Source organism: Diadema setosum, chromosome 4, assembly GCF_964275005.1.
Source record: "Diadema setosum chromosome 4, eeDiaSeto1, whole genome shotgun sequence".
Lineage (NCBI taxonomy): Eukaryota > Metazoa > Echinodermata > Echinoidea > Diadematoida > Diadematidae > Diadema > Diadema setosum.
Window position 1 is genome coordinate 40,582,590 of NC_092688.1, and position 27,190 is coordinate 40,609,779.

Here is a 27,190-nt window from a genome sequence, read left to right on the forward strand (position 1 = left end):
CCTGTACATAAAGGATGGAAAGATATATTCTGAACTTCATTATACACAATACTACATGATTTCCATCACAGGGTTTGATAGATAGCTATCAAAATACATGTCTGCAAGTCTGAGTTTTTCATACAGCATGTGGCAGCAAAATGAAATAAGCTTGTAAAGCACTTTGAAAATAATCATACATCTAAATCATCACTATTATCATCATCATCATCATTTCCAATTAGCACAGAGAGGAAAAAATGGCAAATGTTATATTTTGGACATATTATAATTTATAAAGCTTCCACATTGCATTCATTATATCTTGCTTTAGCAATCAAGGGAATGCCACCTTTACACTATCAGGAAATTTGGATCCAGGAACTGACTAAAGCATATTCTTCCGAGGGATGCAATCTTCGGTCGCGGACAAGAGGTTCCTGCTCCTCTACTCTCTCGCTTACACTCGTGTCCAGACACTTCCTCCTCAGGATGTAGAGCAGCTTCAGAAACCCCTGCGCCAGGAAGGTCGCGGCGGCCACCCCGAACACCGTCGCCACGGCGATGCCTGGATTGCCGCCGAAGTCGATGATTGGGTAGATGAAGCGGTTGCCGCTGGGGTCGGTCCCGCCCGCCGCCCAGTAGATGACGGTGAAGAGCAGGTATAGGCGAAGAGGTAGAGGGCGGGGTAGAGGACGTGGACGAAGCGGAGGTGGACCTTGGTCAAGAAGAGGTCGACCGGGCAGATCATGCACGGCAGCAGGTGGATGCTGATGTCGATGTGGAGCGGAATCTCCTGGCTCTTGGGTACTTGGGGCCGGAGAATGGGCCACCAGACCAGGATGACGATTATGCAGACATTGACTGAGATGTTGAAGAGGAGCCACTCCAGCTGGTAGCGGAATTTCCCACCTATAGCACATTTTTTTTTTTTTTTTTACACAAACGTGCAAAGAGGCATACGTGTATGTCAAGAAACTGGTTGCATTTCCAAGCATCTTCACATTAAAAGTGACAAACCAAATCCTACTACTTTTACTACAACGAATACTGTAAAAGTGGTTATTCTCGTGTGAATGTGGGCTGGGTAAGATCAGTTTAATTCGTTTGTTTTTAATTCTGAGGAATCAAGACATTGTCCACAGATACATATGGCATGTAAAAATATTCACGTGCTTTTATTTTGGCGCTAGCTTCTGGTTGCGCGATATGCACGAAAATCTCTACTTTTACAGTATACTAAAATCAAACATAGGTTCCTACAGTTTATTTTTTTTTTTTCAACTCTGTGAGTTTCATTGTGATCTTGTATTGTATGTATTGTATTGTATTACCTTATGTTGGTTGTTATCACTGTTTTTATGCATCATGTGGACTTGCTGAAAAACAGCCAAATGGTTGAGTGCCAATATTTAACTTGTGTATGAATACAAGAAAGAAACAAGCAATCTAATGTAAGCTGCACTAGTCCAGCACACACACCCACACACACATACAAAAGAAGAAAGAAGAAAGAAAGAAAGAAAAAAAAAACGCCCACACCCAAGGTTCCAAGGTTATGGAAGTGTAGAATTTATTTTTTTTTCCAAAACAGGTGAATTAGACACATTTTTATAAATAACATGGTGATATCGTGGCCTCATGCATTCCAGCAACTTAAAGGACAAGTTCATCTTCATACAGCGTAAAAAAAAAAAAAATGTTCATATGAATTGAGAGAATGCAGCAGTATTAATAGACTACATCCAACAAATTTCACAATCTGCTAAAAAAGTTATGAATATTTGAAGTTTCAGTGCCGCAATCGGTGGATGAGAAGACTACTATCACAGCATGTGATATCATAGGAGTAGAAAGATATAAAGAAAATATAAAGAAAATTTAACATTAATTTCTCATTTCTAGCATAACAAGCACTTGACTTACATCTTTCAGAAGGCCTGGGGGGGGGGGGGGTAACATTACCCTTAACACAGGTCAGTCACAAGTCAAGGGAGTGTGTACTTTAAAAAAAAAAAAAGAAATACAATTTTATGAAATTGCCTCTATATTTTGCATGTGATGTCATTAAACTGTAGTAGTCTTCTCATCCAGCAGTGTCTGTGCAGAAGCTTAAAAAATGTTAACTTTTGAATGAACTGCCCGATTTTCCTCAAACTTTCCCTGTTAATGTGTTCTATGAATATTGCTGCAGCTTTCGCTCAATCTACATGTAGGGCCTATATGAAAGTGAACTTGTTCTTTAAATTGAATTGATTTACAGTGTAAGTATACATGTACTTATTCAACAGTTATGATTCAATGAAAGTGAGGTAAGTTAGCTTCTAAATTATTGACAGACAAAGCAAAAAAAAAAAAAAAAAATCATACACTGCAAAAAGTCCGGTGTTAAATAGTGAACACCGAGCTGGTGTTAAATTTTCGGTGCTCATTTATGGTGTTAAATTAACACCTCCGGGTGTCATTTCCAAATTTTAAACTGTTTTTTGAAGAGTTTCTTAGTAACTGCACTTCTTGTTGATTTTTAATTTAAACAAGACGATCAAGAATTTTACATTAAAATACTAGATTTTTGAAAAAATGTGAAAATAAATTTACACCAAAGTAACACCAGCTGGTGTGGTCCCTTATTGAAGCTGGACGGGTGTTAAACCATTGATATTAACACCAACAAATATCAAATCAACACCATGTGGTGTCATTTTTGAATTAACATCAGTACAGTGTCAAAATAACACCAGGTACAGTGTCAAATTAACACCACGAAGTGTCAGGTGAACACTTTTCAACACCATCACAGTGCATTTTTAACACCTGTGGGTGTGGTCCTTTATTGAAGTTTGATCGGTGTTAGATTTAACACCCGTGGTGTTAAATCTAACACCGATGTTTTTACAGTGTATCTTGCAAAGCAACAAGAGAGATGTACTACAGTGAAAGCTTATCCTGGTCTACATAGTAATAGTCCGGGAGCCAGCGGGGGTCAGCCTAGCTGAAAAGGTTACCAATTTTTATGTATATAGCAATTTAGTACATATGCCCCTAAGTATGGAAATGCACGTCTGGCTGGTCATCGGTGGTGGGTGTGGCCAGGAGGGCCAAAAAAAGGACCCCTCAAAATTAGGCAAGCCTAGCTGGAAAAGTAACCCCATGAAAACCACTGCAACTTGTTCGTTACACTTACAGGATAAATGAATGACCATTGCCAGACGTTTTAAGTGGTGGGGGGTAGCCGCCAGACGCTCTTAAAGGCCCAACTCCAGCTAGGCTAGCCTAGCTGAAAAAGTAAACTCATGAAAACCACTGGAACTTGTTCGTTACACTTACAGGATAAATGAATGACCATTGCCAGACGTTTTAAGTGGTGGGGGGTAGCCGCCAGACGCCCTTAAAGACCCAAATTTTTCCAGCTAGGCTAGCCTAGCTGAAAAAGTAACCTAATGAAACCCACTGGAACTTGTTCGTTACACTTACAGGATAAATGAATGACCATTGCCAGACGTTTTAAGTGGTGGGGGGTAGCCGCCAGACGCCCTTAAAGACCCAAACTTTTCCAGCTAGGCTAGCCTAGCTGAAAAAGTAACCTAATGAAACCCACTGGAACTTGTTCGTTACACTTACAGGATAAATGAATGACCATTGCCAGACGTTTTAAGTGGTGGGGGTAGCCGCCAGACGCCCTTAAAGACCAAACTTTTTCCAGCTATATAGGCTAGCCTATAGCTGAAAATATAACCTAATGAAACCCACTGCGACGTGTTATTTACACTTACAGGATATATGCATGGCCGTTGCCAGACGTTTAAGAAGTGGGGAGGGGGGGGGGTGTAGCCGCCAGATGCCCTCAAAGACCCAATTTTACCAGCTAGACTATAACCCTGGCTGGAAAAGTAACCTCCTGAAACCCACTGGAACTTGTTCTATGTTTGTATCTCACCTGATAAACACTGTCGACATAGTATTCTGGTGTTCTTTCAATAACTTTCCACACTTTTGAGCTATATGATCACAAAATTCACTCCTCAGATCATCATCTGATTGCTGTCAAGTGTTAATATTGGTGAAGTCCGACTACGTCAACAGTCAAAAAGTCAATGAACTATGCCTATGCCATTTGAAAATCTCTGCAATCACAAAGTCGATATGTGGACGAGACATCACTTCGCTTTTGCCTTGTTAAATGGTGAATATTAAATTAATTTGTAAGCTTCCGCTTCTAATTCATACAGCACCAGCATACATGTCTGAGAATAGCGGTAAAGAAGATTAGAGTCTTTGGCAACAAGTGCAAAATTAAATTCTGTGCCTTATTTGCTAAACAAACGTGGTAGGAGGACAACGACCTGTTAGGCAATATGGCGGACCAATAGCTCTATATCATTAGTGTTATAGAATAAATGACAATGATGTAGTTCTGAAGCATACTTTTCATTAGATGCTTTTGCAATGACTCAATGTATACTTTTAATCGAACTAAGTATATATCCATGACTTGCTCATGAATTACGGCAGAACGATTCCGTGAGGAAAGTTTTCTGTCATGTCATTACGGAAGAAGTGAACGTGTCAATATTTTGCTATTTGTTCCATAATTATTTCTGAAGTGGTTAAATGTATTTTCCTAAAACATTTTTTTTCTTTTATATAATACCTACGTTGCATCCAAATGCCTATTCGTTGAAAAAATGCGGGCCATGTATTCAATCAAGGGTCAAAGATCATAGGTTAATGGAAGTAGGGCATACATTGTACAACATTTTACTAAGTTGTTGTTGTTGTGGTTTTTTTTTGGGGGGGGGGGGATGATTCAAAGTGTCCTAAAACCTTGCATTTTAATACATGTATTTAGTTTTGTAGTCACGACTCTTGCTATGTATGATGCCAAACTCTTCCCGCTCATACAAATGCAGCCGTTTCAGGGAAATAATTATGATAATGATTGGTAATGCTGAAGTGGTTCATAACATTCCATTGATACTCTGTATAGAACAGAAAGTGAATTTGACAATGGTATACGATATCCGCAATTTACTCTTTGACAGGTTCTATCATCCGATTAATAATGTATAAATTGAATATACAGTAGTCCCCTATTCAGTAACTACAGGTTAAGTTAGATAAGCTGCATTCATTTTGCACGCGACCATGGCGTTATAGTCAAAGATGATTGAATTCTGTAAATCTCTGTGTGCCTGCACAGGATTGGAAAACGAAACAACTTTCTGTGTATAGAACAACGAAACAGAAACTGGTGCATGCATTATCTCAGTCACTTTGTTATGCATCATGATGGTTTGCTCATTGCAGTTCCGGAATCTCAGCTCGAGGGACTCGAATTGATCCTAAATCAGTCGGCATGCGTGTATCACCCAAAACAATATCTGAACACAATTATAACTGCAGTCCTCCATAGTCTGTATTGGTTGTCGATAAGGGCTGGTATCAAGTTTGATTTTCATATTATTTACAGTACCGAAGTTGTATTTAATTGTTTTCATCGAAATGCCCGTATACGGTATGCGTATCTCAGTTAACTCTTTAAACCATAGTTGTAATCTACGTGCCAAGAATCTCATGTTTTCAATAAGCGTGAACTCCAAGACATGTCGTGATAAGGACTTTAAGACAATTGGCATCGTCATTATAAAACGAATTCCCCTTTTACAAGACACGTTTTAGATTTTAGATAGAAATATGGATTCGTTTGAATGCATACAAACAGCTTCTTAAATCCTCTTACATTTTGTTTTTAAGATATGGTGTATACTTTAGAAGTGTAAAAAGCATGCTCTTGTTTTAGAGGCTTTGAGTACTGGTAAGAAGCATATGTTATTCTTATAGATTATGTGAATAAGTACGCATTCAAGAACGTTTTGAATAAAACGTATCCAGACAACTGCATATCATATTTTCACCTCTTCCTTAAACATGCAGATGTATACTCTTGCCGAGAAGGTTAACTGTTTGATAGATATAGTGCTCACCTTATTGAAAAGGTAATTGGGTAAATTTTTGGTTTCAGTATATTATTCAAACACAACTAAGTTAACTTTTACATTAACATTTTCACAACTCACAAATTCTGCACGCACACACATTTCATGACTCACAAGATCCGAGTTACACTAATCCTATTTACTTTTCAGAGTGCAACAACAACATAAGTTATATGCTGAGCAAATAGGCTTACATCAGTTCGCACTATTCAAGGTTTAGAGTAGTTAAGGAACTAAATCGTACCCGATTTTGTGATGCTAAGTTGCACCTTGAGATGATGGGCAATATTGACCCTGTGAAGGAGCAGGCAGTGACACTGACTTGCTCCTTTGAAGGAGCAATTTTGCAGCAGTCATGGAGCAAATAACACCACATAGGTGCAACATCATACCAATAAGGCACAAGGTTGCACCCTCAAGAGAGGGTACATTCTTGCATCCTTCGGGCATAAAGTTGCACCTAAAGGTACGAGGTTGCGCCTTTTTCAAGGGGGCAAGTTGCTCCCGAGGGTGTAACTTTCACCATTTCTTGCGGGTACAAAGTAGCATCCAAAGTTCCAAGATTGCACCCTCAAAACAAGACACAATCTTGGAACTTTGGGTGTTTCTTTGCACCCTCACGAAAGGATGTAAAGTTGCACCAAGATGTAAAGGCTACACGGGGTGCAAAGGTGCGCCGAAAGGTAAAGGGTGCAAGATAGCACCCTCAAGAAAGGTGCAACTTAGCACCACTTAATGTGGGTGGAAAGATGCACCCTCACGAAGAGGTGCAATCTAGCACCACTTAGTGTGGGTGGAAAGATGTACCCAAGGGAACATTTTCGCACCCTCAATAAAGGGTTCAACTTTGCACCCTCTCTGCAGTATTATTTTATACACACGTGAATTCCTTGTTCCTGTGAGCTACGTTTAATATGAGCGTGACCCAGTATTAGACACGTGTCAAGCCTTTGCAGACACAGAATTTTTTCTTCATATTCTTTAAAGGTCATTTAAAACAAATTTAAATGTATATTTATTTCTTTTAAGTTAACCCTAACCAGGCCGGGCTTTTTTGGGTGTTCTGTGGCCGGGGAGGGGTTGATTCAACCCCCCCCCCCCCCCTGAGATCTCGGCTGTCGATCGTGCAATCGCCATGAAATTTGGCACGTGCATTACCTGTGCCGTAATCTACCAAGCTATACAAAAAGAAATGGAAATTTTCGTCATAATGATTAATTATGCTAATATATGCATAAAATCATACATTTTGCTCTAAATCAGAAATTAAAGCTCCTAGAATCCTAATTTTTGATGAAAAAATTCTTTGTAGCATTCCTAACAATGTACATGAAAAAAAAATTTGGTATCAAAATCAATTTCTTATGTATTTTATTGTTTTATGAATTTCTTATGTATTTCATTGTTTTTTCGACCTTTTGTTTTATCATTTTTTTTTCGCAAAATTTATGACAGAACCTATATCAAGCATAATTATGCTAAAATTAAATAGTTTCAGCCTATAAAAGTGAAAATAATCATATCTTTATGAATAAGAAGAGACTACTCCATTTGCATAGACTTTATACACAAAATCACGTTTTTGAGCCATTTTCGGTCTGACAGGCATGTATAAAACGTTATGCAGCATCGTAACGGTATGCACGATTTTCGCGAAAATGGTGTCAAAAGATGTGCGAGACTTGAAAGTAAAAAGTCAGCGAACGGCGCGGTCAAAAAATTTCGCGCGGCGGAGTAGTGGTGAAAAATGTCGAGGGGGGGGGTTGATTCAACCCCCCCCCCCGGCCTTTTTAGGGTTAAGAGGAGCAAATGTGGAGATCATGACCTGTGATACATGTTACGGGAAGTCTATATTTTTATGTCTACTCGTTGTTTTTTTTTTCAACTACAAGGAATTACCTATGAGCTAATTGGATAAAGAAGCTGAGCATTCCTTTTTTTCATCACTTAATGTCAGTGCTGGTGTATTATTCTTGAAAAGTTGACATCTGAATGTCCTCCAAACCAAGTACTTACTGTATAAAATTATATTTCTGTGAGTTACGTTTCTTATGAGCATGACAGATCTGTAGACACGTGTCATAGTGGTTACAAACACTAAGTTTCCTTTGCTTTCATCGTTATCAAGAAGCGATTTTGAACAATTTCAGATGTTCAGTTTTTTTCAATTTCGTTACGAGAAGGCAATAATGATTTCATGTAAAATATGTTAAGGAAAGTTGATAGTTTGGTTATTTTATCATTACTCATCTTCGTCTTCTCAACAAGAAGATGATACACATGAGCTCATTTGCTAAAGAAGTTGAAGGATGTTTAATTGCTGGTAGCCACGTAGGGGCTTTTGTCATAACATTTTGCACCTTAATCCCTCGAAACTAAGTACATGCAGTATTAGTTTATAGAAAACATAATATTTTTGTTGTTGCTGTGACTGAGCTTATATTCATATGAATTTTAGACATGTTTATCATATGTTTCTGTCATATGCTTTACTGAAGAACAGCAAATGTTGAGTTTATTGGCAAGAGAGGTTGATCATTACTTTACATTTAAGCTCATTGAAGTGCCGGAGCATAAACTTGTCTTGAAATATTAGCATCCAAAACCCTCCAAACCAAAAACGTGCAATACTAGACACGACAGGAATTCCTTGTTGTTGTGAGTTATGTTTCTTAAAAATATTGATTTTTTCTGCTTTTGCAGTGTACTATGTTCAAAAACACTCTTGAACAATTATCAGATTTCGTTTCTTTCTTAAGAGAAGAAAACGGTGAGGTAATGTGAAGCATGTTCCTATAAGTTTTATTTCGTTAATAATTTTTCTTTACCCATCTCCACAACCGTAAGGTGATATGGTACCTAAAAAGTCATAGGCCAAAGGTGTTGAGCTTTACTTCCCCTTTTTAAAGTAAATTTAAGAGCTGGGGCATTATTTTTTTAAAAGTTGGCATTTTAAGCTATGTACACCGAGGACGAGTCTTACTGAATGGATTTCTTGTTGCAGTAGAATTGTATCTTTTATGAGCTTGATGGAGTATTAGACAATACAACTATTGTATAAAGTGTTTGCAAAAACTGTTAATGTATTCCCTTTTGCTAATGTCCAAAGAGTTCATTTGCCAAGTTTTGATTGTCTTTTGTTTTAATCATCAGGGGTCTGTTTTATCGGTTCGGTGTAAAAATGGCAGAGGTAAAAATGGCAGGGGTAAAAATGGCAGAGGTAAAAATGTCAGGGGTAAAAATGGCAGAGGTAAAAATGGCAGAGGTAAATATGGCAGAGTTAAAAATGGCAGAGGTAAAAATGGCAGGGGTAAAAATGGCAGGGGTAAAAATGGCAGAGGTAAAAATGGCAGAGGTAAAAATGGCAGAGGTAAAAATGGCAGAGGTAAAAATGGCAGAGGTAAAAATGGCAGGGGTAAAAATGGCAGAGGTAAATAATTATGTCAGTGGTAAAAATGTCAGAGTTAAAGTTGTCAGTGGTCGAAATGTCAGTGGTCAAAATGCTAGAGATAAAATTGCCATTGATAAAAATTTAGTTGTTGAAATGCAAGAGGACGAGGTAAAAGTGACATTTTTTTCTTCATGATTCTGACACCTTTCTCGCAATACGCGCTTTTCGTGCCTTCTGAAATAAAGCACGGGGGAGACCGGGGAGAAATGGGACACGGGGAGAAATATGGGACACTCAAGTAACTTGAAAAATGCTTGGCCAGTCAACAATCTAATTATATATCAGTAATAAGATGAGCCTCGGTACACTTGAAAATGGACATATTATAACCACTATACAGCTCTACAGGTATAGTCAGTAAAATATCAAACTTACTATAGATCTGGTAGGTCCTATACTATGTTAATAGGCATTTTAATAAGTGTGCAAACTTCTGAAAATAAAATTGCTTGATAACAGACATGCAGGTATGAAGAATTGGCAGGGATCTTTTACTGTTTCTGTTACCACTGGGAGCCATTTAATAGGGCAGTGTTACATTTCTCCCCTCGACATGTAAATCCTACTTTGGTCATGATGGTTATCCAATTTCTCTCTAGGTTGTCTCATTTCTCCCCGCTTGATGTCCCAATCCCCCAAAATTTGGGGTTAAACAAATCATTAATTACACGAAAATGTTTTATATATTATAAAGGGTATCACTATACTCTTAGTGGGGCAGCTTAGGAAACCTATCGTGCATTTTGTGATACAAGCACCAAATTTGGCACAAATGTACAATAACATATTGCAAACATTTTCAGATATTGGGCCACTTGGAATTCTCTCTTTATGTCCGCCATATTGGATTTCAAAATGGTCGCCATTTGAAATCTACAATTGCGAATATCTCTGGGTCTCATGGTGCTATTGACCTGATTCTGATGTGTTCCTGGATTTACGCCCATGCTTTGGGGCAACAGCTAAGTTTGAAAGGCATCAAACATTTACATTTTTTTCGCCTGCGGATTCGTTCAACAATGATTGAAAGAAATCCCATGGCAAACTATCGGTTTTTACTCTCACTGAACAGTCTATTGCTAAACTTCGTCTCCAGTCTTAATAGGCATAAGTTTGTAAAGTGACCACAGAGTGTTAATTAAACGTCGAGATATTTGTTTTTGCGCCATGTGATACACTTGAACAATGTAATAAAATATTTTGCAAGAGCTTACTTATGTCTGCCGATACATCTGCTGTAGTTTGTTGTTTTTTTTGCGTTTTGTAATTTTACTTCTACATTATGTCGTTATCAGGCCTTGTGAGATAAATAGGCTCCTACGAAACCTGAATGTTTTCGTAGGAAAACCCGTTGACTGTAACGTAAGCCAGATATAAGTAATTTCTAAGTCCAGAATTATTTAGCATGTAACAAACCTAGCGGATTTTATACAATTCTGATTTTCACCATGCATCATGATGATGGCATGTAACCATCAGGAGGTAAACTATAATCATCAAGAAGGCGAGAGAACCTCTTTGATATAACAGGCAAACTCCACAACACCATGCTAAAGGGCATAATGCTTATGAATATATCGTAGTGCAAAATGAACTTATATTCATTATTCATGAAACTTTATGATACCACAGTTTCCGGGTTTCACCCCGAGAACAACATGATAACAACATGGTATACAATCCGATAAAGTAACACTAGCTGCCCTAGATTTTTAATCCTTCAGTGTGTGATGATAATTAAAGATGTCCATTAATAACATGATTAAAGGAGAAATATCTATATTTCCAAAGAAACATAATAATACGTTATCCGTTAAGACAGATTGAAATATGTCGTGCCCCACACTGCGCATCATTATTTTTTTAATTAAAGATGTTCAATGTAAATGCAATTTTACTAATAGCTGGGCTCAAAAGTTATATCATCTGTGATTAAATATTTGCTAAACCAGGTACTTCACGGTATATTGCTTTCCAATAGGTGATCTTCAACCATACAGACAAGAAAAAGTCCACGCCCCGCATTAAAAAAGAGAAGAAAAATGCATGTCTTTCCAACAGTATGGTTTTACGGGACGTAATTTGCCAGTGGTATCATATTCACTTTTCCCCATTTTCTGTGTATCAATAAGAATGATCTGTATTCCCTCCTGCGTTCACATTGCTGAGCCACCATTAAAAACTGTTCACTATCAGAAGTCATAAGACAATTCACTGTGTACCTGCTTCTGATGTGTCATCAGAATGTCATGCTGTATCAAACTCAGAATAATGAGAGTGCTCTAATCTTTTTAAAACATAATTTAATAAACATTCTTCAAATCTGCAGTTTGGATTTGATAATTCGATGAATACAGTTTGCTCTGGCTAAGTTATCATTCAAAACCTCTTCATACGTTTATCTCCGACGAAATCGCTCTCATTACTTCTAACATTTTACCTCTGACATTTTTACCTCTGCCATTTTTGCCTCTGCCATTTTTATCTCTGCCATTTTTACCTCTGCCATTTATACCCCTGTCATTTCTACCTCTGCCACTTTTACCTCTGCCATTTTTACCTCTGCCATTTCTACCTCTGCCATTTTTACCTCTGCCATTTTTACCTCTGCCATTTTTACCTCTGCCATTTTTACCTCTGCCATTTTTACCCCTGCCAATTTTACCTCTGCCATTTTTACCTCTGCCATTTTTACCCCTGCCATTTTTACCTTTGCCATTTTTACCTCTGCCATTTTTACCTCTGCCATTTTTACCTGGCACCGTTTTATCATGGTCATAGAGGAGAGAAACTTAATTATAAAAAAAAGCCTTCATATAAGAAGAGATACTGTAGGACACAATTTCATCAAAAGTTGTGATTTTCAACATTTTCAAAATGCAATTGATGAATATTTCTCCCCAGGGCACAGAAAGAAAGTAGTTTTTGGTCTTGTTTGTTTTTTTTTTTTTCACGTCAGTATGTTATAATACCCGCGGGTTTACGCCCATCCCACCAATTTCCATCCGGATACTGTACCCGGCCCTGTTTTTTTTTTTTTTTTTTTTTTTTACACTGCAAAGAAAATGAGAACACTGATGTTTGAGAAAAATCCCGACATGTTTGATTGGGCAATTCTTTTTTGATGTCTATTATTCTTTCCAAATAAGTTTTTTGGTTATCACTGAGGACAAATACAGATACCCTATTTCTTCTACCAAAACCACACCACTGTATATTCTCATATTTCTACAGTATTTTGTCTCAACACTTGCCCTATTAATATTTCAAAGCATGTTTCCATGTGCGCTCTTGAGAAACTCCCCCATTAAAGGAGACCTCCGGGTGATTCTCAGATGTTTACATCATTGTACAACTATGAATTAGTTATACTGAGGACAGAGTTTCAGAATTTGTGATAATTGGCATGAGGAATAAGAATATTTTCAAAAAATAGAGCAAATTGCAATGAACAAGGATGATGACATGGGAGAGTCACCATAAGAATGCATGAGTTGGGGCTCAAGGAAGCAGAACAAAAGAATAAGGCATGCATAGATTATAGACAGGTGAACTCGCAAGCTAGCGGTATTGTTATGGAATTACACTGCTATCATTTCTGAAATATGTGAACCTTATAGCTGGTAAAATTGTGTCTTTGAGAGCGTCTGGGGGCTACGCCCCACCACTTAAAGCCTCTGGCAACGGTCATGCATTTATTCTGTAAGTGTAAGAACAAGTTCCAGTGGGTTTCATGGGGTTACTTTCCTAATTTTCAGCTAGGCTAGCCTAGCTGGTAAGAGTTTGGTCTTTGGGGCGTCTGGCGGCTATTGTCTGGCAACGATCATTCAATTATCCTTTGAGTGTATCACAAGAACAAGTTCCAGTGGGTTTCAGGAGGTTATTTTTCCAGCTATATATAGGCTATAGCTTAGTCTAGCTGGAAAAAATTGGGTCTTTAAGGGCGTCTGGCGGCTCCCCCCCCCCCCCCAACCACCATTTAAAACGTCTGGCAACGGTCATGTATATCCTGTAAGTATAAAGAACAAGTTCCAGTGGGTTTCACAAGGTTACTTGTTCAGCAAGGCAAGCCTAGCTGGAAAAAGTTTGGTCTTTAAGGGCGTCTGGCGGCTACCCCCCACCACTTAAAACGTCTGGCAATGGTCATTCATTTATCCTGTAAGTGTAACGAATAAGTTCCAGTGGGTTACATTAGGTTACTTTTTCAGCTAGGCTAGCCTAGCTGGAAAAATTTGGGTCTTTAAGGGCGTCTGGCGGCTACCCCCCCACCACTTAAAACGTCTGGCAATGATCATTCATTTATCCTGTAAGTGTAACGAACAAGTTCCAGTGGGTTTCATGAGGTTACTTTTTCAGCTAGGCTAGCCTAGCTGGAAAAATTTGGGTCTTTAAGGGCGTCTGGCGGCTACCCCCCACCACTTAAAACGTCTGGCAATGGTCATTCATTTCTCCTGTAAGTGTAACGAACAAGTTCCAGTGGTTTTCATGAGGTTACTTTTTCAGCTAGGCTAGCCTAGCTGGAGTTGGGCCTTTAAGAGCGTCTGGCGGCTACCCCCCACCACTTAAAACGTCTGGCAATGGTCACTCATTTATCCTGTAAGTGTAACGAACAAGTTGCAGTGGTTTTCATGGGGTTACTTTTCCAGCTAGGCTAGCCTAATTTTGGGGGGTCCTTTTTGTGGCCCTCCTGGCCACACCCACCACCGATGACCAGCCAGACGTGCATTTCCATACTCAGGGGCATATGTACTAAATTGCTATACACATAAAAATTGGTAACCTTTTCAGCTAGGCTGACCCCCGCTGGCTCCCGGACTATAACTTGCATTAATTCATTCCAATAGTGAATACCTTACTCTAGCCGGAAAAAGGTGAGATTTTCACTTTTGTATCTGATTTTGATGAGACTTTCCCTGTTCGGATTTGTAAGATTCTGTTTCACCTTCCAAAGACAATATGAACGTGAATTTTCCCCTTGGGGCCTTATGTAACACAATTTTAGACAAGCTTTCAGGTCAAATCCCCACACTCATGACATAAAATAACTGTCCTGTCCCCATCAGTGCCGTATATAAAGAGAGTCTGGCCAACTACTAATGTCATCGCCCAAATATACAGCGCATTACGCGTTACCGCAGGGTTAGCGTGTACGCCCACACGTAATAATGAAAAACTGGTCCTACCAAAGAAGGGGTAGTGAACGAAGGACACCGCGTATGGGCGAAGTATGGTAGCGACATGGCTCCTAAAAGACTTCAAGACTCATTTGGAGCTGAAAAGCGAGTTGGCCAGACTCTCTTTACATACTGCACTGGCCCCCATAACTTACCACACCGGTTAACTTGTGAATCGGCACCTCTGCGATGGTCCGTGATGTAATCCATGAAGACATTGACGAACGAAACGCAGAAATACAGGGTGACCTCGATGAACGTCAAGATTGTCAGGTATATGAGTACTTTGGCTCCATATCCATCTCCGCCTGCATCCACCAGAATGTAAATGAGAAAGCTGAAGAAGTAGCCGGCCACCACGTGCAGTGCGGTAGAAACAGAAGATGAAGTTTGGGATAAAATTCTGGGGGAAAGAGGGAAAAGAAGGCAACGGAAGGGAAAGTTAGATATGTTATAGGAACCTCAGTTGCAATTCCACACTACGTTCAATATTCATCTACACACAGTTAGCCAAAATTCACACATGCACACACACACACACACACACACACACAAAGTCCCATTTCACTCAGTCATACTCTCTAAAAAAATCGAGTGAAAATACTCACTCTTAAAAGAGTGAGTGCAAAAAAAGAGTGAATTTAGAGTGAAATTAGAGTGAATTTTGAGTGAAAATGTCAATTTTCACTCATTTTGGAGTGACCTCAGGGATCACTCGAAGATTTTGGAGTGATCCCTGAGGTCACTCTAAAACGAGTGAAAATTAACATTTTCACTCAAAAATCACTCCAATTTCACTCTAAATTCACTATTTTTTTTTTTGTATTTACTCTTTTAAGAGTGAATATTTTCACTCGATTTTTTAGAGAGTAACAAAAAGCAGAGTGCTAACCAACGGCGTAGCCAGGATTTCATCTTAGGGGGGGCGGTTAGTCTGCGAGGGAGCGAAGCGACCGAGCCCGAGCGAGCGGAGCGAGCGAGGAGGGGAGGGTGTGGGAGGGGGGTGTCCCCCCTCCCACGGTAAGAACTTTGTGCATTTTGATGTTGTAAATGGTGCAATTTGATGCATGTTTTTGCGCGTTTTATCGACGTGAAACAGTCCCACTTGTTTAAGGTAGCAGTATATTTGAGTGTAGATTATTATTGAACAATTTGCCTATAAAATGGTACCATTTAAATAGACTTCTTGTATTAATTCTTCTCACTGAATATCATGAACGCGACTGAACCCGAGCGAGCGGAGCGAGCGAGGGGGGAAGGGAGGGTGTGGGAGGGGGGTGTCCCCCCTCCCACGGTAAGAACTTTGTGCATTTTGATGTTGTAAATGGTGCAATTTGATGCATGTTTTTGCGCGTTTTATCGACGTGAAACAGTCCCACTTGTTTAAGGTATAGCAGTATATTTGAGTGTAGATTATTATTGAACAATTTGCCTATAAAATGGTATCATTTAGATACACTTCTTGTATTAATTCTTCTCACTGAATATCATGAACGCGACTGAACCCGAGCGAGCGGAGCGAGCGAGGGGGGAGGGGAGGGTGTGGGAGGGGGGTGTCCCCCCTCCCACGGTAAGAACTTTTTGCATTTTGATGTTGCAAATGGTGCAATTTGATGCATGTTTTTGCGCGTTTTATCGACGTGAAACAGTCCCACTTGTTTAAGGTATAGCAGTATATTTGAGTGTAGATTATTATTGAACAATTTGCCTATAAAATGGTATCATTTAAATACACTTCTTGTATTAATTCTTCTCACTGAATATCATGAACGCGACTGAACCCGAGTGAGCGGAGCGAGCGAGGGGGGAGGGGAGGGTGTGGGAGGGGGGTGTCCCCCTCCCACGGTAAGAACTTTTTGCATTTTGATGTTGCAAATGGTGCAATTTGATGCATGTTTTTGCGCGTTTTATCGACGTGAAACAGTCCCACTTGTTTAAGGTAGCAGTATATTTGAGTGTAGATTATTATTGAACAATTTGCCTATAAAATGGTACCATTTAGATACACTTCTTGTATTAATTCTTCTCACTGAATATCATGAACGCGACTGAACCCGAGCGAGCGGAGCGAGCGAGGGGGGAGGGGAGGGTGTGGGAGGGGGGTGTCCCCCTCCCACGGTAAGAACTTTTTGCATTTTGATGTTGTAAATGGTGCAATTTGATGCATGTTTTTGCGCGTTTTATCGACGTGAAACAGTCCCACTTGTTTAAGGTAGCAGTATATTTGAGTGTAGATTATTATTGAACAATTTGCCTATAAAATGGTACCATTTAGATACACTTCTTGTATTAATTCTTCTCACTGAATATCATGAACGCGACTGAACCCGAGCGAGCGGAGCGAGCGAGGGGGGAGGGGAGGGTGTGGGAGGGGGGTGTCCCCCTCCCACGGTAAGAACTTTTTGCATTTTGATGTTGTAAATGGTGCAATTTGATGCATGTTTTTGCGCGTTTTATCGACGTGAAACAGTCCCACTTGTTTAAGGTAGCAGTATATTTTGATGTAGATTATTATTGAACAATTTGCCTATAAAATGGTATCATTTAAATAATCTTCTTGTATTGATTCTTTTCACTGAATATCATGAACGCGACTGAACCCGAGCGAGCCGAGCGAGCGAAGGGGGAGGGGAGGGTGTGGGAGGGGGATGTCCCCCCTCCCGCGGTGAGAACTTTTTGCATTTTGATGTCGCAAATGGTGCAATTTGATGCATGTTTTTGCGTGTTTTAACGGGTTGAAACAGTCCCACTTGTTTAAGGTTGCAGTATATTTTAGTGTAGATTATTATTGAACAATTTACCTATAAAATGGTATCATTTAAATAATCTTGTTGTATTAATTCTTACACTGAATATCATGAACGCTGTCTGCAGTTCAGCAATCAAACAGAAAAAGCATGCACACGAGGGTGTAGATAGGGGCATATCCCCTCCCACACGAAGGTGATTTTTGCGTTTTCAGACCTGAAATTCAGCGATCTGGTGCAAATTTTTGGTGCAATACTTTTTCATAAGTGTTAAAATCACGGAATTTAGCTTTTATTCCGAATGTGCACCATCTGTGTGTATGTATAAAGTCTAGTGAGGTAGAGCTTAGGGGAAGGGGGATTCCCCCTCCCGCTCGCGGAGCTTTTGCGTTTTTAGAATTGAAATAAAGCGATCTGGGTATAGCCACAGTCTACTTCTATGAATGGCGGAAGGGGGGGGGAGGGGCGGGCGAGAAGGGAGAAGGCGTGGGCGAGTGTTATCTCCACCCTTCCCTTCCGATGGAGCTTTTGCCTTTTTAAGGTTGAAATTGAGATATCTCGTTTACGCATATTTGATGGAATCAACATTATTGGGAAATCACCAAAGAAAAAAAAACGGATGGGGGGGGGGGGAGGGAGGAAAGGGTCGATTAAAAGGGGAAATTCCCCTTATACATGAGGGAACCTTGAGTTTTCGGAATATAAGTGATAAGTCTTGTGCACTCAGAATTATTCATAATTGTGTGTGTGTGTGTGTGTGTGTAAATCTAAAAAGTGTATTAAGCTAGGGAAAGAGGCACAGAGGGGGAGGGTTTGGGAGGGGGATACCCCCTCCCAAGCACGAGAGATTTTGCATATTTTGAATTGAAATTCAACGATCTGGTGCACACTTTGAGTGAAATATTCAAAAAAAAATATCTTATTTGATGAAAGGTTGCAAAGGAGACCCGCTTCATGTGCATGCATACAGTATACACGCATTTTTTTTTTCGCCTCCCAAATCCCCGGTCCAAATCTTAGGGGGGGCGACCGCCCCCATCGCCCCCCCCCCCCCCCGGCTACGCCAGTGCTAACCCAGTGAAGTGGTCTCCCCCACCTACATGTACCCACACAACAATCAAATGGTGCTGACTCCTCATGGTTCGCCCCACATGACCAGCAAGATTCAACAAAATGGAATCAACCGGGGTAATTATGACATACGAAGAAGACAAAGACTGATTTTGAAACTCACAACTTCCAATAATTGTGCTAATATCACCCTTTGTAAAAAGAATTGCAAACACCTCCACAGTGGAAATCTCATAAATTCTTGGCTTGCATAAAGGAAAATACTATGTACCTTTTTCTGTAATAACCCGTTGAGGATGGACTGATTTTGATAAAACACGCATTTCCTATCAATACACCCCTACCCGAGTATACTCGGGACTCGTCCTTAATGCGTTAATCAATGCATGGCTGAATTCTACATCATGAATTCAAATACTTGCAAAATTATCACACAAATCCATATTTTCATGCACCGTATCTTACCCAGGGGTATTGTCACACTCCAGGTTGCTGCGCTGTGTAGCGCCATATCGTGTTTTAGTACATACACTTGATCATAGTGGCCAAATTTTAGCAGCTTGTGATAATAATCACAATGCCAATTTGAATTAAAATTGTGATAGTAACCACAATGATAATTTGAATTGAATTGAATTGAATTTATTCGTTTCATTTCCATTTTACATTGCATTGTTGTTTACACATATCGACACATAATATTACAGTAATATATCAGCATGAACTGACAGAATATAGAGTACCTAAACGGAAATGGGGTGATCCAACTAAAAGCACAGCTTGTACAATTTTCAGGCATGTAATGACAACTTTTATGCTGCGATTTAATGAATCACATGCACTGTATCTTTCATATTCTGTTTTTGCATCATGGTTTCCGAATTAAGGGTGAGATCATTGTAATGTATGAACTCATCCCATGATGAGAACTTATTGATGGTTGCAACTTATTTTACCTAAATGTCTTGGACTGGATGCATTGTCATTGGGCAGTGCTCAGTTGTTTTTGTACAATACTGAGATCAATGACACTGGTGTGGTACTGTAGGTGTGTGATGAACACTGATATTTCCGGTACTATACTGCAGTTAGTATGATACCACTGAGCTCATTGTTGCGCACAACAAAATTTTCTTCCATAAAGCACTAGAAATCACTTCCACCATCTTTTTTTTTTCGTAGATATTGCAGGCTCCAGCCCTGAAAAAAAAAAAACAACAACAACTTAATGATTCAACAAAATGGCAGACTAAAAATTCTTTTTGGTATTCGAGGTTATCTAAAACAACTTGGAAAAAAAGAAAACATAATATTGTAGCGAACAACGGGGCATTGGCACTTATGCAGACCGAGCCGACCGTCCGTTTGATCGAAATATACGATCACTCTATGAAGAGGATAAAACCTTAAGTTTCCCACCACTTGTACGTCACCAGTCTACACCTTGCACTTCACACCATCTGATTCAACGGCACATTCTCACTCTCATATCTAATTCACCCAACACACTGACAAGTGAATTTTCACTCTCACTCCCGACGTCGTTTCTAGAGTACGTCGTCCTCCGACGTTCGCCCTGGATGTACGTCGTTTGTACTTTTCATTTCCAAAGTACTGTACTTCGTTCTCCGACGTCAGTTCTGGAAGTACGTCGGATGTACTTGTTTCTTCCAAAGAACTGAACTTCGTTCTCCGACGTCTGTTCTGGAAGTACGTCGGACGTACTTGTTCCTTCCAAAGTACTGAACTTCGTTCTCCGACGTCTGTTCTGGAAGTACGTCGGACGTACTTGTTCCTTCCAAAGTACTGAACTTCGTTCTCCGACGTCCGTCTAGATACTCAGTTATCCCAAGGTGCAGCAAAGCCCGCTCGAGAATGCTCGCAAAGGCTGCTGGACGAGTTGTCTTCTACTGCAGAACCACCGGTTGCCATCCTAGTCCCACCAGCATTCATTCCAACCAGTACTTATTTTGTACTGAACACGAATGCATCACAACTTCAGAGGCGATGTACCGGAACACCAACTTGTTTATTTACAGGTATAGTGTGTACATAACATGCTCTCATTTAGAACATCTTATCGAGTACAAGACACAAGTTCAGTCTCAATCCTCCTCCTCTTTGGACAGAGTGTACGAGCAGAGTATAGCGCAAGAATTGTTTCATGCACACAACCTCCTTCCTAATATTGTTGTTCTTTTGGATTGTGGAGCTCTCTGCCGGGTGGGCAATTTGCTCCAAAAAATATAATTATTCAGCTATGCCTTAAATTAATTATAAAAACCTAACCTAATACAGTATGAGGTAACTGCCGTTGCTACTAGTACCTGGGAGGAATTATTATAGGCATGGTTATCAATTTCTCCTAAAAATGTCCTTTATTCTTTCTTTATTTTACACAGAGTTAAGCTATCCCTTTAAAAGCTATCCCTTTAAACTCTTCAAAGTTTAATTGAATTCATTTAAGTCAAACATCAACACCATTTTCAGTCCCATAACTGATCATGTTTACTAATTAATCAACGTTAATTGTCTAGAATGTGTCATATGACCAACCTGTATACACACGTGTACACACACAATGCTAAATGTATGTGTCAAACCTCGGGTACGTTCCCACTGCCGATCAGATCAACTCGATCAATCCCGATCAAGCTTTTTTAGCCTGGTCGGGCTGGCTCGGCATTGGTATTCGGGGTCGATCTACCTTGATCGGCATCGCTCCTGCTTCCTTCACGATAATTTTGGACATGTCCAAAATATTCGAGTAGGAAGCCCGAACACCAACAGCTCGGGTAGTGATCGAGAAGAGATCGTGCTGATCGGGAATCGGTCGTATAGAAATCTAGTGTGGTCGGGACGGATTTTTCCCCGAGCTCAGTTCCCGATCATCTCGAGTTATACTCGAATGCTACACGATTGATTTCAGATCATCTCGATCCAGGATTCATCAGTTTCATGAATAACTCGACCGCTACACGACCGATACAGGACTGCTATCGATTGATACTCGACTAAACTCGATCATGCTTCGACCGGCATTCGATCAATTACCGAGCACTTTTTGACAGTGGTTGCAGCAGGTGCAGACGTACTTTCTTAGCACTCATTTATTGTTCAGGTATTAAGAAAAAACATATGCAGTCCTTGGTCACGTTAAAAAGTTAGATGTCGTCAGTTTCTTCATCCACTCCTGGCCAACTGAAGAAAAGAAAAGGGCCACGAAGAGAGGGAAAAGAGAACAAACCCTAAACAGCAGACATGACAGAATTTGACTCTCCAGACAAAAATACCAGAAGTAAGAAAAGAAACACAACTGAAACTGAGAAAAAAACGGTATTCTGGTAATATGACTGTAACGTGAAAGGAATTTTTCTAGATTATATACTTTACTTATAAACTGAGAAATGTTTCTTGATTTCTTTTGCTAGCTTGTCTGTTTCAAAGTTGAAGTTGGTTACGTTGATATAAAATCTATTTCTTACACTGACGTGTTAAAACGTAGATTCATAAATGCTCAGTGACTTAATTTACTTTTATTTACGTAGATGTTACACTTTTGCTTCGCTTAATAAGGTTTTTTTTTTTATTGAGAGTTGTATGTACATTGCTTGAAGTCCACCTCGATTTCGATTGGCTGGGATGAGTTGACAAAAAAAAATAAACAACCAAGATTTTCATCATTTTTTTGCTAGTGTAAAATGTTATATTATTCTATTTTCATGATAATGTACTCTGTTCTTCATATCAGCACACTTCATGAATTTAGAAATTAATATGATACATGTATTTTCTTTTACACACTCTTGGGCCTATATGATTTATCAATGAATACATATATATTTTTCATTCACTTTTTCATTCTTTGATAATGAGAACAATAATGACAGAGATAACACGACTCATTTGGGGTGTAGAACAGTCAATTTTTTTCCAACTCTATATAATGGTGCATTTATGGGCATATAAGCCTATGTTTCATTTTAGACCAAATAAAATTCAGCCCACCTATATGTCATGCACTTATACGAAGCGTGGCGGTGTGACATTTCTTTTTTTTTTAATGAGATATCAAACTTAGATTTGTTATTCTTCACATCCAGTGAAAATATCGAATGCATATGAACGAACCTATTATAGGTATTATACATGGTGTCCCGGCAGACAGAGTGCTACAAAATTGTCTCTTATTTAAAAAGATATGAGCGACTGAATGAAATCGTTACATTATTCAATAGAAAGAACACCTCAAATTTTATTTGACACAATGATAATCAATCTTCGTGCAGGCGCTTTGATCTCCATGAAAATTTGTGATTTACAAAATCTGTAACTTTCCGCACTGATATCCTACTTGACTGAGCGATAGTGAAGCCGTAAATACTGATAACGAGTGCGTCAAAAATAGCTACTGAAAACGGATAAAATGAATGAATACAAATGAATGCATTTTTTTGGTACCTTTTTGAGTGGCTCACAAACAGTAGTGATCAGTCTTTGTCATCGTTTTTTTTTTCAGGAAATATGACTACAGAATCGAAACGCCTGCACGAGAATTGATGATTGCGCCTGGTTTCAAAATAGGAAGTGTTCTTCTATCAACTATAGGTTTTTCCGGCCAATTTCGCACTTTATCAATTTGTCAGTCCAATTCCTAATTGCTGCATTCAATTTAGTGAAATATACCAAAGATGACATGTTCGGTATAGTTTAATTTTATGATCTCTTCATTTAAATTCATATTGGAGCATTAGCCTCATTCTAAGTAACACTTTTTCTATTGAAATTCGTAACACAAGCACCATTTGGTTATTCGTTTAACACTTTTTCTATTGAAAGTCGTAAAACAAGCACCATTTGGTTATTCGTTCATTCAGTTGAGAATGATAGTCACGTGATCACGGACATGCTGCTCTCGTTCATTCCAATTCATTTTTTGGGCAATCAATTTAACATCTTTTGCAGTCAATTTAGCACGCATGTTTATGGTTTGCTTATTTCTTTATTTTCTTAACATAGTTATTGTTTTCCAAGCGTCATTACATATCATATTTTCGTACTCATTTCAGAGATTTTGGCAACATTTTTTTTTTCTTTAAGGTGCTTGGTGACTCTTCAATTCCGAAGATAGTGCAACATGTGCATGGCCACAACTTATCTCGCCGTTGTGCGCTTTATTCCTTGTGTCGGCCAGTTGTAGGAAGTCAAGGTTATGATCATCAAATATTCCTATAATTCGTTTTCTGTCCCCTTGAGAAATACGTCTGTATCTAACTTGTGCCGTCATGACTATAAGAAGATGAAGTTAAACTAGAGTATTGGTACATGTAGGCCTAAAATGTCATGTATGAAAGAAAAGGGGCGTTACAGAACAGCAAAGTTATATAATATGGTCAAAAATACGATACTTTTACTGCTTAACAGTGTGTGGATGAAACAATAAGTCACATAGAAATACGCTCTTAAATGTTATCACCTTTTCAAAAAAAGAAATGACATGACGTTAATTTCAATGAACATGTTAGGAATTTGACTGCCCATACGCGAATTTGAATGACTGAAATATCCCTTTCGCCAGTGCTGGCGAATTTGAATGACTGAAGAGCACGTGCCAATTTGAATGCCAGTTTTACGAATTCGAAAGGCACATATTGTGCAAATCTCATTGATCGGAATGCTAAATTGAACGAACAACTTGCAATTTTGAATGACCGAATGTGCAGTGATGAGGATTTTCGCTAAATTGAATGAACCTTTCATCAAATGGACTGACAAAAGGGCGAAATTGGCCGGTAAAACCTATACTAAAGATAATCATTTCTGTCGTTCATTCATGCTTTTGCAATTAATAGTCAGTTTGTAGCACTCTTTTAGGCCACGCTGATTTCAAGCATAAATACTGAGTTGTCTCATATAACCAAACGAATACTGTAACCAATTCTTCCTTCACCCGATCACTGTACGATCCTGCCGACCCGTTCGATGCAAGATCTTACACAGATCGAGTCATGTCGAGCTGGTCTAGGAAGTCTAGTAGAAATCGAGTATTGACCGTGTAGCGATCGTGTATTGATTGTGTGTATATCGGGATATTCTAGTAGAGATCTGTGTGTCTGTCGAGGAGAGATTCTGGAGATGTCGAGAATGGTCGGATGCGGATCGTAAAAGATCGAATAGCGGTCGGGAAGGGATCGTGTTGAAGGACGATGGAGCATTTGGTCGGGATTGCTCTGGCAAAAATAGATGATCGGGATTGATCTCCCTTGATCGAGTTGATCTGATCGGCAGTGGGAACGGGGTATAACACAACTTTGAACTAACTGTAGGAATTATCGCTGCACTTATCATCCATACTTTTTATCACTATCTGAATTTCCACAAAAACCACCAATTGACAAATAATCATCAATACAGAAGGCTAACTTAAAGGAACAATTCAAACACTCTTTTAGAATGCATAGCTTGTTACATGTATAAATCAGCACAAAGTAACCACGACTATGTTGTGTTACTGAATTTCTATGAACAAATTTTGTTCGATTAATGGTTTCGCACAAATTCCAATTGAAATGCACCACACACTACACAAAATAAATATCATTTTGTTACAATATACCAAAATATTGCTTTAAAAAATAAATAGAAACCATCTAGTGATATGCACATTCTTTTGTGAAAAATCTCTTGAAGATTGTACAGAAAGTAAAACCATGAGGTAAAACTTAGTTAAGTGGGATCGGTTTCCAGCTCGCTGCACTTGGCTTAGAACTATCTTTTCTGATAGTCCCTCGCTCGGTCTTAACCAATTATGACAAAGATAATTGATGTGAACTGACGAGGGGTGATACACATTCATCCTGATACTTGGGCTGCCTTTTCATAAGACAAAGCAAAACTATCTCCAACACTGACATCAGTCACAGACCGTCCGCTCAAAGCAGAGCCTCAAGATTCATTTTGACAGTACACACTTTACAAAACAAATATATCACATGTATGTGATGTAAATGGACCAACATTGTAACATTAGTATTCTTAATCTTAGTCTGTTCTACGACTTCTAATGTCAGATCCATATTTGAATTGCAGTCATGTCCTTAACGAATATATTTGCTTGTGGCAATACTTACCGACGCACATTCCCTTTGTTGATAAGATTCCAGATTTATCTTAGTTTTGTTCATTTATCCTGGCCGTACGTGGCTACGGATTACATTGTATGTGTTCAATCAACATTGTCCATTTTGACCATGCCTTCTTTTTTGGGTTAACGTTAGATCCTAATATTCAGGTTAGGCTGCATTGTCATAGAAACTATTAAAACAATCACAAAAGCTAATAAAGTAAATAAGATGGCATTTGCTTTTTTTTATGTAGCTTTTTGACCCTTGAGAATTAAGTAATTAATAACGGTACAAACGTACTTGCTGGCGACACACATCACTTAGATTTTCATCTTCAAGCTTGAGGTCCTGAAGTCGCTCCTTCCAGGCCCTCCGTTCACCAGTGCCAGCGGCAGCGGTACTCGTAGCCGGAGTTTCCCCGCTCATGGTTACGTCAATGGCATGGAACCTATGCAAAGCCGCTTAATACAAGATCAGAGATCCATTCTTCTGAAACGTTCGACCGTATCGGTAGAAAAGGGTTGTAAAGCGTCTTCCGCTGAATTAGATGACAGTTTTGTGTCACTCAACAACGCTAATGGCCAGTCAGCACATTATGAGAGCATTGTGTTCATTGATTGACCGATGAGAAGCTGCTTTCTTCGGAGTACAGTTGATCGTTTAGGCCGCTTTTCCGCCAGGTACCTTCTCCAAGCGCGCCGGAACACTTCTGGTTTTGGGGGGGCAAAATCTCAACGGGGGCACATTGTGACGATGTGAGATCCTCGGCGCGTGAGCGAAGCGAGTGAGCGGGGGGGGGGGGGTGGAAAGGGGGATTACCTCCCCCCCCCCCCCCCCATTGTAGGGAGCTTTTGTAAAACAGGGTACAAAGGTCGCGTTTATAGACCAAATTTCTAAGGAATTAGACATAGTGAAAATAATCAGTGCGAAGGACTGTGATCATTACATACGGGAGTACATAATAATGTGATGCCTGGTGTGAGATCCTCGGCGAGGGCGCGAAGCGACCGAGCGGGGGGAGGGTGTGGGAGGGGGGATACCCCCTCCCACGGTGGGGACTTTTTGTAAAAACAGAGTATAAAAGTCGCGTTTATAGAGAATTTAAAGCAAATTTCTAGGGAATTAACATATTGAAAAAATCAGTTGGAAGGACTGTGATCATAACATACGGGAGTATACATTAATAATGTGATGGTGCGAGATCCTCGGCGAGGGAGCGAAGCGACCGAGCGGGGGGAGGGTGTGGGGTAGGGACTTTTTGTAAAAACAGAGTATAAAAGTCGCCTTTATAGAACATTTAAAAGCAAATTTCTAGGGAATTAACATATTGAAAAAAATCAGTTGGAAGGACCATGATCTTAACATACTGGAGTATATTATGTGATGGTGTGAGATCCTCGTCTAGGGAGCGAAGCGACCGAGCGGGGGAGGGTGTGGGAGGGGGATACCCCCTCCCACGGTAGCTTTTTGTAAAATCAGAGAATAAAAGTCGCTTTTATAGAGCGAGCCACTTTCACTTTTCAATTTATCTGAAATGTACTCATTAAAAGCTTAAACGTGATCGCATCGTTCGAACAATAAAAAATATTCTTATACTACTAGAAAGCAAAGAAGAAAATGAAAAATGTAAGGTTTACTAAAGGTATGT

The 27,190-nt window shown here is 39.5% G+C and overlaps 1 pseudogene; it reads right to left on the reverse strand.

Moving 5' to 3' along the window:
- Positions 1-341: 341 nt before the first annotated feature.
- On the reverse strand, positions 342-25,968 carry LOC140227875 (uncharacterized; annotated as a pseudogene).
- Positions 25,969-27,190: the final 1,222 nt, after the last annotated feature.